The following is a 12916-nucleotide window of genomic DNA, read 5'->3' on the forward strand; positions in this document are numbered from 1 at the left end:
GGCGTACCTATCTACTTCCGGTGATTTCAAAATAAGAGTTCGAACATTACAGACGTGATTATTTTTTAAAACGAAAACGGAAAATCTCAGTTTTCAAAAATACCCATGTACATGTGGACGTAGCCTTAAAGTTTATACTAGATTGTAAATGATATCTAAGTCTACGTCCACACGAATGCACGCATCGTTTTCTCGTTTGGCCTCCAGTCCACACTGAGATGGCGTTTTCCCAAGGAAAAATGCAGCGTTTTGAAAACGCTCTCGAAAACGTATACATTTGAAGACGCTGCGTTTGTGTCGCAGTGTGGACAGTGAAAACGGAGACTTTCTAAAACGATGATGCATTTTAGTCATGTGACCAATTAAACAAAGATAGGAGGGAATTATACAGCCGTTGTTTTGTTTGCTCTGAATTTTGACAGCCAAATTAAAGATTAATATCAGTCTGTACATGCTCCAGATAGCTTTTCTTCAAATTATTTAATTCTCACTCGCTTTTGCAACTTTGTACTTTTTTTTTCTTCTAAGCTTTATTTTAATTTTTAAATTGGAAACGAACAAAAAACAAACAGACACACAAAGCAAGAAAGAAAAGAAAAAAACAAACAAACAGAAAACTCACAACTATGGGACAGAGCAAGTATCATCAAATAACCACAGCATGGCAGGCTATTGTGACCACAGAAGCACTCCCAGGTGTACACTCTTGTATCTATGGCTTTCAAGGATAACCTCAAACATCTGAAAACCAAACACAGAAAATACAGGCATAATAATGATAATAATAATAATAATAATGACAATATTGGTAATTACAGAAATTTAAAACAAACACACAAACAAACAAAGAACAAAGAATTCAAAAAAAAATTGAGCTAAACAGAAAACACATCATGTGAACCCCTCCCACCATCCCCCCACCCCTTTACCCCTGTATGGCTCTCAACCTCATCACATTTGTGTATCCAGACAGCCCATATTTACACCTATCTATAGAAACTCTCATACACAGGAATCAACATCCCACAAGATAAAACTACAGCATTCAGGAAATCAAGTCAGAAGGGCCTAACCGGGGATCAACTCAAGGCAGACCCAGGGGGATTTGCGTCATCTCTATGATCTGTTAGGTCCAAAGACGGTAGTACTGACAGGAAGGGGCCCCAAATTTTTTCGAAGGTTCCATATTTCCCTTTTACACTATGCAATATCTTCTCAGGTGTGCAGTAGGACGCTAGCTCATTAATCCAGTGTCTCAGTGTTGGAGAGTTTTCAGATTTCCAATGTAGCAGAATACATTTTTTCACTGCAGTACTCGCAAGTGAAATAAAATATTTCTTGTGATAATTCACATTTATAGAACCTGTGTCACCTAAAATCCATAGTTTTGGGTCCAGTTCGATTTGGATCCCCATTACCCTTGAGATTATTTCAATGGCCCGTCTCCAGAACTCTTCTATCACTGGGCAATTCCACAGCATGTGGAGGAGATCACCATCTGTCACCTTACATCTCAAACATTTGGGGGAGTAATTAGTATCAATTTTATGTAACCTATAAGGGGTATAATATATCCTATGAAATATATTAAATTGCATTTGCCTGTGATTTGTAGAAATTAACATGGTCTGTGCCTGTTCCAATAAATGGTGCCATTCTACCTCGTCATAGACATAGCCCAGGTCTGTCTCCCATTTTCTTTTTAAAGACGCTTTATTATAGTCAGGTAACTTTTCATTGATAATAGTGTATATAGAAGATGCTATTCCTTTTATTGACTTCCATGGTTTGGTGCAAAGATGCGTTTCAAGAGGAGTTTCTTTAGGTATCTCGGGGAATAATCCTTTGGATTTCTCTTTGACCCAATCTCTTATTTGTAGGAATTTGAAGAAATTTTGTCCTGGGAGTTTGAATTTTTCCTTTAGTTGTTGAAAGTCAATAAATGTATCATTATTGTATAAGTCAGCAACAGTTCGACTATTTCTGTCCTTCCATCCCAGCAATATTGGGTCAGCAATATGATAAGAGAGATCAGGGTTGCCCAATAAGGGTGTCCTTCTAAGAAAAGAGATATTTATTTTCAGAAGTGAGTGGTATTCCTGCCAGGCACAGAAGGTGTTTAATATTATCAAATTGTTTGTGAGCTTGGATAGACATTTTTTTGTACCTAAAAATGGAACATCTTTTAATGGTATGGGGTTCACCTCATGTTGTTCTATTGGAACCGATCGAACCTCACTCCTCTCTGCATGTAGCCAGATCCAAATTGATTGGTACTGGGAGGCAAGATAATAGTTCCTAAAGTTTGGTAAATTAAGTCCTCCCCTTGAATATGGGGCCTGTAGTGAGGAGAGTTTGACTCTTGGATTTTTCTTTTGTCATATGAAAGAAGTTATGAGTTTGTTAAGCTCTTTGAAGAAACTTTTAGGAACATTTGTAGGGAGACATTGAAATAAGTAGATAAACTTAGGCAAAATGTTCATTTTAATAACATTAATTCTCCCTATAAGAGATAATGGAAAATCCATCCATCTCTGAATATTAAGTTTGGTTTGCTCCAACAGTTTGATATGATTTAATTTGAATATTTGATCCTCAGATTTACCAATTTGTATACCCAAATACATAAATCCATTATTACACCACTGTAATGGGTCAGTAAGAGCTCTAATACGGCTATCTTGTATATTTAATGACATAATCTCAACTTCGCAACTTTGTACTTTTGTGTTACTCGCAGCAACAACTCCACCTCATTGTTCGTCTCATTTAAAAAACTCTGCTTTTCCTCGACAGTTTGCTGTGACGTTTCAACGAGCCATAAAGTAAATAAACGACAGACAGAAATGAGGCAGGCTGAATCTTCTTGCGCTTCACGCATGCGCAGTACTGAAACGTAAGCGTTTTTGACCGTTTCAATGTGGACGCACAACTCTGTGATAACGAGTGAAAACGCTAGTGGGGAGCGGGGCGTTTTCAGACTAATCTTTTTTTGTTTTTTCAAATCTATCCAGGCTAGTGTGGACGTAGTCTAAAATGGGTAGTTTGCAGTGTGATGATATGATTTACGATGGTGCAGGACAAACCATGATATCCTCAGTCACTGCTAGTATACTAGTATAGGGCAGGGATAGCTCACTAGGTAAAGTGGTCGCCCCATGATCGGAAGGTCGGCGGTTCGAATCCACTTAACGGCTACCCTGAGGTACCCCTGAGCAAGGTACCGTCCCTACACACTGCTCCCCGGGCGCCTGCTTAGTGGGCTGCCCACTGCTTCACTGAGTGAATGGGTCAAATGCAGAGAAAAACAAGTAATTTCCCCATGGGGATCAATAAAGTATCCATTATTATTATTATTATTATACGTCCTGGGTCACATCAATCATGTTTTTCATTAAAGCAGACTCTAACGATCAGCAGTGTAAAAAGGTGTATTGAAAGACGGGCATTTCCAAACAACTGGTGAATGACTGGGGAGGCTGGATATTTCACAGGGTGTGACCCAAAAACTACCAGAGGAGAGAGAGAGTGTATTAGCAACTACGAGGGTGAGTAGAAGAGAATATTGATGCACTAGCTTACTTGCTCAATTCCTAAAAAGGGGTTCTGGAGGGCTACTCAACTGGCAGGTGGAGATCTGGTAACAGGTGAAAGACTGAAGCAGGAGGATATGGCTGGAGGTTCTTGGCAGGTTGTCTTACTAGCAGTTAACAAGGAAGAGCCATAATGTCACCATAATGACAAGGACAAACTGGTAGAGAATAGTTATACCATCCAGCCTTTAAACACTAGACTCTTTATTACTCAGGTTGAAAAAGGTGTGGAAAAGATAGCGCAAGCAGGAAGACTGCTCTCTTGCAGAGCCAGCCCAACAACTCCACCTGCAACTTAAGGGGAACAGGTTGGAGGGAGGATTCAAACCCTACCCTGCAAAGATTATAACAGAAGCAGAAATAGAGGAGAGACACATCACTCAATTCTCAATGGAGAATTTTGTAGCTGCAGTGATAGTGGCAGACGTATAACTTACAGGGGAAAAGCTTTTACAAGCTTATTTGTGCAGAAAATCTGCAATAATTTCACATCATTTTCTGTTCATACATTTTTAATGTCCAGATTACTTTTTAAAAGTTCATTTAAATAACGCTTCAAAGTAAAATACAGAAAATAAAATAAAGAATAATGAAACTTCAGTGTTCAGATGCTTTTAAGCATAGCTGCTGAGTAACAGGATTTGCTTTTATCAGTTTGAATTGAAGCTGACTGTGTTCGTCACTTGCCAAATCCCACCTTTATCATAGCTAGGGGCTGGAAAGGAGCCATGATGGTTTGTGTAATGAGGTTTTTACACTGTAGTTGGCTGGAACACAGCCAATCACCTGTTCACTAAGAGAGCTCACAATAGAAATTATGTGGCTTATTTCTACGTGAGTTATTTCCTCGTGCTGTCCTGCTACACAACTTGAGTTCTCTCACCTGCCAGATTTCACTTTAACCCCTGATTACAGGCATGTGTCCCAAAAGGAAAACCACTTTACTTGCCTTGTCAGAGATCACCAAGTTCGAATTTAAAGACACACACACACACACACTATATATATATATATATTTATATTTATTTTTTATTCAGACCCTTTGAAATAAATAGCTGGCCAGTAGCAACATCTTCCTTTAACAGAAAAAAGAAGAAGCTGCAGAGTCAAGATAAGAGCAAGCTATCCCACACTGTTAGCTGTGTCACCATCTAATTTACCAGGCTCTGCTGGAGCATAAAGTAGTCCACAAAAAAACTAATGCAGCAATTAACAGACAATTATGAAACAGAGGTCAATAGTACTTATGTCTCCTGAGTAAACAGTTACGGTTCCAGTAGCAGTTATGCTGGCAAAGCTCTCTTAACAGCTATGCTCAAGCCAGCTGTCCCGATCCTGTTCTTGATGCATTCTTGGTTTTCAGTCCAACTAATCTAGGGGTTTTTCTTGGTTTATCCATGACGTTCTGTGCATATGTTTAAAAAAAGAAAAATATCCAGAATTTCCTTCATTTTTCTTTTTTTGAATGTGGGAGAGCGCCCACAGACTGGCCCCACCACCCCATGCTGAGGGGATAACTGTCACTCCAAGCTGAACCCAGAAGTTGGCAGCCCTAAATTTATCAACAAGCCCCAGAAGGAATAAAGACACGCATATTAATATTTTCCACTTTTTTAAAGAGCGAGACAAACTGTAGAATGAGACATTTTCAGGGACGATACTACACAAGTACTCAAGTACTGTTTTGCTTAAGAAATAATTTTTAAAGTGTATTTCTTGCCTGAACAACACAGATTTAAAACAAGCTGTAGAAACACAATTTGCTTTTGCATGTTCTTAAACCACAACCTTGCTGTAAAAATACTCCCCCTCCCCCGACTCCGTGTGTGTCCACCTCCTTTACGACACAGTGTTTTAAATGATTTGAGTGGACACACCTGCGATCAGCTGCCGTGATTGCGGTCCTGTCGCTGCAGGTGTGGCTTTTATAAAGAGCTGTGTGTTTCCTGCTCTGTAAGCCAGAGACTTCCTTGATTTCCCCGATAAATGCATATCACCTCATGTGACCACACACACACACACACACACACAGTGCATGTGTGCAGAGATTTTATTTAAACTTTACTTCTATGAAAAGTGACGTTTGAATTTGCTTCATGGTGTATTGTGGGCTACCGGATGTTGAGCACTACTGGGAGGAAACCTGCCATCCAACCATAAAAACACTGTAAATTGGAGGAAAGCCCTTTTAACCCCGAGTAACCCCCCCTCCTCGCTCCCATCATGTTGACTTTTTCCAACTTTTCCTCCTGCCCCTGAGGATCAGTTGAATTGTTTAACATCTGAGAGACGTTTTCTCTTTTTCTTAGAGGGACAATAAATGAACTTAAAAGTCAAACAAACGTTAGTACATTGAGGACGGAGTTGGAGACAGAACAAGCACAAGTGCCGGGGGGGGGAATGGAGCTGAGGTGATGTAATTGCTTGTTTAGCAGCAGCAACAGGATGGGACAGTTGAGCTTTTAAATACATGCTTACACCACTTGAGCTGATCAGCTGATTAGAGTTTGTGCCCTTTTATTAAATTGGCATTAAGCGTGACCCCTTAATTATCGAACCATTGATTCTCACAGATCAGACAGCAGCAGTGAAGCTAATTACACACTGTCAGACTAAAAGAACTTTGTGGTTAATACACAACTAGATTTTTTTTTCCCTTAATGTGGATGTTAACATGTTTAATTTGTTCTTAAAAATCAATGAAAACTGACTGCTAGACAGGACACTGTTTCAGCAGTTCAGTGCTTTGGTCCTTTTCTCCTTATCCCTGACATTTACAGACCCCTCGCCAGCAATCGCTAAATTTTTAAACAGCTTCCAGCAGTTTACATTAAGGCTGCATTTGTTAAAGGTTGATACTTCAAACCATCATCAACCCACTCTGGTCACTGTTCACATTAGCTGTAACATCTGCAGAATTTGAGGCTGGATGCTTTTGGAACAAGTGTGTTTGTGCATTCCCTTATAGGAATGTTCCTAAAGCATGGAAGGCACCTACAAAGAAAAAAAACCCCACATGCACAGATTTTTAGTCTTTGACAGAGTAAACACTCCAGACTACACAGTCCACATTTCCACATCTTGGTTTTCTGGAGCCAAAGCTTTGCCCCACATTTATGTTGTTGGGATCTGATAACCTTATCTTTACAAGCCCTAAATGTGCTCTTTAACGTGAAGTTTTAAAGCTACCACAGAAGTGATGTTTCATGGCTGTAAATTTAGTTTTAAACAGCCAGAGATTAGATTGCATAGCCTCTACCTTTAACCACAACCCAGTCCACGTCGCACTGGACTCACAAGATGGCTTGTTTGTGTTAAGCCTGGCTAGGTTCTGTGGATTATTGCTGGGCCACCAGGTGCTCTTAAACAACCACCTTACCCAGCTCTGGCAGAGTGGGAGCTGGTCCTGGAATAGACGGAGGGCACACTGGAGATATGTCTCTCATCTGCTCAGTGGACTAGAGTACTCCTAGTGAGTACACAAAGTGACCATTTTTTTTCTTGGCTGATCAATGGCACACAGCAAGCCACATTATTTGTATTATTTCTGTTAAAAATGCACCAACAACACAAAAATGGGGGGAAATTAGTTTAGGTTGGCTTGGCAGGCCACATGATACCAATCAGCTACAGCAGCCATGCTGAGAAAAATGTTTATCCCTTGCAATATTTATGAAGGAGGAAATATCTCTTTGGATCGGCTTTCTATTGGAGCTGGCCTCAAGTGGCCACTAGAGGAACTGCAGATTTTACTTCTGCATTGACTTGGGATGCTTATGGAAAGCTGTGTAGGGCTTTAATTAGGACTCTCAATGTAATTGTGAGAAATAAGATCTTGGCTCAGAATCAGGATTAAAAGTCACAAGGTGTCATTTCCAGTCCTTTATTTAGCCACAAATGGATGTAGACACTCCATTAATTCAAAATTAGCATAAAACCACTGTTTGTGCCTCAAGTTATTCAGCAAGGCACTTAAGACAACATCAAAGTGGTGCAATTTGCCTCACTTGAGAAGTGGAGAAAAGGACTTTAGATTTGCTTCCCTCAGTTTTGGAATCATAAACTGAAAGAAAAGGAAAAAAGTGTCAATTAAGAAGTCCAAAGATTTTTTTTTTTTTTTTTAATAGCACCACAATTAGCTACCAGTAGTAAATTATATAGAGGCTGATAAAGTTCAAACACGATGAAATAAAATATTATGCAATTAAAAATATAATCAAAAGTCACCTAAAAGGTCTAAATGTTCCTTTTGGGGGGTACTTTTAAGTTGTGTGTTTACCAGAGTAAACATTCTGTTACCTGTTATAGTGTAGTCATTGCTGTCAGATTATACTCCATGGTATCCTGCTCCAGATGACTGGATTAAATACTTCTGCGTCAGTTTCATATTTGTTCTGTATTTTTGTGACCTTTTTAATTGTTATTTAGTCCTCAAGTTCATAAGTGTCAATATTAACACTTCACAAATCCAGTAAAGTGTATAAAGAAGGCTCCTGATTGATGATTTGATAAACTGCTCATGAGTACCGAACCACGAGCAAGCCAACCAAACCGTGTTTCTGCCAGTTCATCATTCTCATGTTTTAATTCAAATTCAGCGCATAACAAGAAATGTAATGCACATGAACTCGCAACCACCTGCTCCAGATTTACTCACACAGCTCCTGTGACTGTTCCAGTTACTCTGTACCACTTTTCACCAATTATACTTGGGCGGGGGGTCGTCTCTGCAGCGACTAGCTGTTTGTGTGCGTGTTGTACGTGTGCCCTGTCTGTGAGATGGCTCCTGGGATCCCATGTAGTGACATTGTTGGGAATTGCGTGTTTCTGCATACAGTAACCGTGTGTGTGTGTGTGTGTGTGTGTGTGTGTGTGTGTGTGTGTGTGTGTGTGTGTGTGTGTGTGTGTGTGTGTGTGTGTGTGTGTTCCTGAGAGCCAGGTGGCCTCCCGAGGCCCCGGGCTGGGAGAACACCTGCCTGTGGACTGCCTGCAGCCTCTGTTGTCCCATGTGTTTCAGCTTCATGTTGTTGTTGTGTAACAGTTACTGTAACATGCTGCTGAAGATTGCACAGAGGCTTCAGGTGTTTCAAAACACTTGCTGTATACTACATCAACACTGCTACTGTTAATGCTATTTCTTATCCAAACACCTACAGCTTTCATATAGAGTATAGAGTAGCCTACCATGCTTTATTGTTCTCTTTGACTCTAATATAGCTTATAATTTCAAAATATATATTTTTTAAATTTAATAATTTCAAAAAATCAACTTCATTTTTTTTATTCAGTAAGATTTGAAACTAACAACTGACACTTTAATCTCATCAGGACGCTGTTTACTGATGCTGTAGATCAAGGGAGAAGAGAGCTGTTTTTTTATAGATTTCTAACAACTGAATGTTTTTTTCTAGCCAAATGCCTCCTCCTGTCCATTGCAGTTTTGATGCACTTCAACATTTTCTTCAACCAGGGCCGGATCTACAGGGGTGCAAGGGTGGGGCCTCCTGTCCGTGCTTTGCATGCCCCCCCCCCCCCCCCCCATTGCCCTGCGATGAAAAAAATTCTAGATCCACCATCCTAACCTTTGGCAAAGTGCTGTACTGCAGCGGTCCCCAACCCCCGGTCCTCGGACCGGTACCGGTCCGTGAGTTATTTGGTACCGGGCCGCGAGGGTTGAGACTCAGGTGTGAAATGTATGGTTTTCAGGGTTTTTATCGGTTTTCAGCGTTATTTTGTTATCGTTTTTATCGTTTACTCGGTTTTCCTTGGTTTTTTCACGTGTGTTATGAATAAATTTTATTTTTTTCGGTACCGGTACTAGTTTTATTTTGTTGTATTTATCCGCGACACCTTAAAGGCCGGTCCATGAAAATATTGTCGAGCATAAACCGGTCCGTGGCGCAAAAAAGGTTGGGGACCGCTGCTGTACTGTACATTTTTTGGGAGCGACCTGCAAAAACCACCACATCATTTTCTTCTCAAAAAAAATATAAAAGCAGCCAATGCAGCAGAACATCCTGCTGGCCTTTGTGCAGAACCACATGGCTGTGGCGCACTGATTTAATGCAACGGCTATTTTTTCTAACACACAAAACACAACACAGAGATACATGGCAGACCAAATAGGATTTGGGGGCTTTAATGTAGAGAGGAATAACTAATGATCAATCGCAATTTTCCATACTGTGCTGCACCGCTACAAGAGGCAATTTTGCAATTATTGATTCCTTTTTTTTTCTTTTTCCTTTAATGCATGGGTTCTGCCCTGCAGTCATGTATGTGTCTGAATAATAGATTTAGCCAGTTTCAGTGGCCTTGAGTCAATCACTGTGTTATGCTCTGTGTTTTCATCACTCCCTCTTTCAGAGATCCCATTCATCTCTGAGCAGTCTACAGCGCAATGAATATGTTCTATTCCACTCAGTCTTTATTTTTAGGTTTGAGTAGACTTACAGATGGCCTACATAAAACTGAATAGGGCTTCAATTTAACAGCGGGGCAGAGAATTGGCCGGCGTGCCATTGTGTGGTCTCTATTATGGGAAGACGGGGGAGTTCAGTAATACAGCCTGTCCCCGGCTGTCCACGCACACGACCAACATGATTTTCCATGATGATTTCTGAAATGAGTTTGTCCTCGGGGTTTGCGGCTGTACTGCGGTTGAAGGCCACAGATTCTGAAGAGGGGTTGCGATTGTTTGGCTGCTGATATTAACGTCTCACTCCCCTAAAATGATTCATTTACCGTGGCCCGTCGCCCCATTCCATCTGCTCGAGCCTTCAGCTAAATTGGAGAGGACAGGAATAAAAGTTTTAAAAGGAAGAGTTGAGAATTAAAGTGGAGATATTATAGGGGGGAGCCCTCCCGTGAGATCAAATTAACACGAGTCTCACGAGACATTCTCAAGACCAAGACGAAAGGAAAATTAATCAGGGAAATGAAGGGTCGTGAATTAGAAGGTGTCAAACTCATAACCGTCTCGTCTCTTAAGTATGTTAGATTTTGAAATATTTCAGGCCAGCCTTGCATCACATTTTAACCTCAGTGCCAGTCAATGTGTATCCCTTAAGCCCTTATTTATTTTATTCTAGAGGACATAACCATATCCCAAATATACACATCCATCAGCTGTTTTTTTCCCCCCTCCCCTCCAATGTAATACCCGGATCAGACTATGTAAATGTTTTGCCATATGAGATGGATACTGTTAGATTAAATCATAAATTCTTACCATGAGTCTGTTGAGACACAAGGCAGATGTCACTGATCCACTTAACAGCACCAACAATCAATGTTTACATATGTGTAATCACAGTTTCGTGCCTGAAGTCGGACCTGGAACTCTTTAACGTTGCTTGGCAGGGAGGGGTTGTCCTGTCCTTTTACTTCCCAGTCAGCTGGATGATTGTGCGTGTGTGGAGGCTGATGTTGCACTCACAGATGTGTTGAATTTGGGATAAGGCTGCTGTTTAACTTTGAAAACCTGACAGGCATCAGGACATCCACAGGAAAGGTCCAATAGTCTCAAATAGTCTGCCAGTGTAGGTGGGTTTCCATCCAGATGCGGCCCAAATGTAACAGACCTTTAAGGAAAAGCTAATACATGGCTGTGATGGAATATTAGGAACATATTTTGATTTAAAAAAAAATATGGCTGATGGCACAAATTCTGAGTACAACACAATAGTTAAGGAGGATAGTAAAAGGATGTATTTTGACCCGAACAATCCTTTGCTTCCCAAGTTAAAAATGTTTCCAGCTGTGCGTCCTCTTAAGGAGCTGACACATTGAGCACTAGTGGTCACTTCCCTTTACAACACAACTGTAAGTTGCAATAACAGATTCAGACGACCTGTCCAGATGTTTCCCTGCAAGCATTCAAAAATGTTTTGAATGCTGTTTCTAAGAGTAGCTCCAACAAAGTAAAGCTTGTAAATAAGTTCTGTAAGGAAGCTCTGTAATCACTCATTTGCTTTCCTGGGTGTTTGGTTGCTGGTCTACTCTTGACGTCCACTTTCCCATGCTATCTAACTCAATGCTGACATAACTGCTCTAGTTCAATCATTTTCTTGCCTGACACTCCTCTTCTGCCTTTCCCTGTTCACGTGCTTCGTCATCTTTACCTCCACAAGTGTTTAGACTCCACAGTGTCCTTTCTTAATTCCTGTCACCTGTGGGATTCAGTTATGCTATTGTCATGGTTGGCTGTGTGGCAGGCAAGCAGAAGTGGTAGACCCAAAATTGCAGGACTCTTGGAGACGGGAATAAACTGAAAACGCAGCTTTATTGCTGGAGGAATGATTCACAAAATAAAACTTACAAAAGCAAAACTCTAAACCGAGGTGCTGGAGGACAGGACATACAAACACAGCAAGTTGAGGGTACGACGCGACACTGACACAGAGAAACACAGGGCTTAAATACACAGATGGCAGTAATCAAGGGATGAGAGACAGGAGGGGAACACACCTGGGAGAAATCACAGCTGACGAGACAGGGGAAACTAAACTGAGCACACTCACATACGACACAGACCTTTACAATAAAACAGGAACCAATTCCTGCAGGCAGCCTCGTGGACGAAAACTGTGGATGCGGCTGCTGCTGCAGGCGTGGATGCGGCTGCTGGTGGAGCAGCTGGTGGCTGGACGGGCTCCTCGGGCCCCCCAGCTGACGAAGCAGGAGGCTGGACCAGTGGGCACAGGGGCCCCTGGAACACACAGGACAAAACCAGCAGGTGTGGGGACCTCTGGCAGGGACAGAACGGAACCAGCAGGCACACCGGCCTCTGGTAGGGACGAAACAGGTTGCGCTGGCTTCTTTATGTCCAGGGGTCCAGAGTTAACTGAATGCTGATATTTAACCTCTGGGGAGGCCCCGAGAGAGTAAAAGTCTCAAATTTAGCCAGGTCTTGAGGAGCAACGAAAGTCTGTGTGGGGCCATCCTCCTCCTGAAAACGAGTGGGTGGAGATGGTGGCTGAATAGACGGTGGAGCTGGCGGCTGAGGTGCAGGCCGTGCTAAAGGCTGAGGCGCTGGCAATACAAGAGAGTGCACTGAGGTCGACTGAGCTGCGAGTGACTGGAGAACAGGAGGAGACTGAGCTGCAGAGGACTGAACTGGGGACCGCTGGGCAGCTAAGTGAGCTTCTGGCTGGGCAGCTAAGCGAACTGAGGGCGGCTGGACTGCTAAGTGATGACTGCTGGGCAGCTGACTGCACTACCTCAGTGGAGTTTTTAAAAGACTCGGGAAATGCTGGCTCTTCAGCCTCTAGTGGTCCAGAGTCTGCTGAGGGAGGACACTCAGACTCTGGGGAGGCCCTGGA

The 12916-nt window shown here is 41.8% G+C and overlaps 1 protein-coding gene across 1 annotated transcript in view; it reads left to right on the forward strand.

Moving 5' to 3' along the window:
• LOC147325565 (regulator of G protein signaling 7-binding protein B-like) overlaps positions 1 to 12916 on the forward strand; it is a 267021-nt gene that overhangs the window by 213800 nt on the left and 40305 nt on the right. The gene's annotated exons all lie outside the window — the stretch shown is intronic.

The sequence above is a fragment of the Aulonocara sp. 'chitande type north' Nkhata Bay genome, linkage group LG7 (genome assembly GCF_057382095.1).
Source record: "Aulonocara sp. 'chitande type north' Nkhata Bay isolate Kocher_YH1m ecotype deep benthic linkage group LG7, A_spYH_male_GT1.1, whole genome shotgun sequence".
NCBI classification, from domain to species: Eukaryota; Metazoa; Chordata; class Actinopteri; order Cichliformes; family Cichlidae; genus Aulonocara; species Aulonocara sp. 'chitande type north' Nkhata Bay.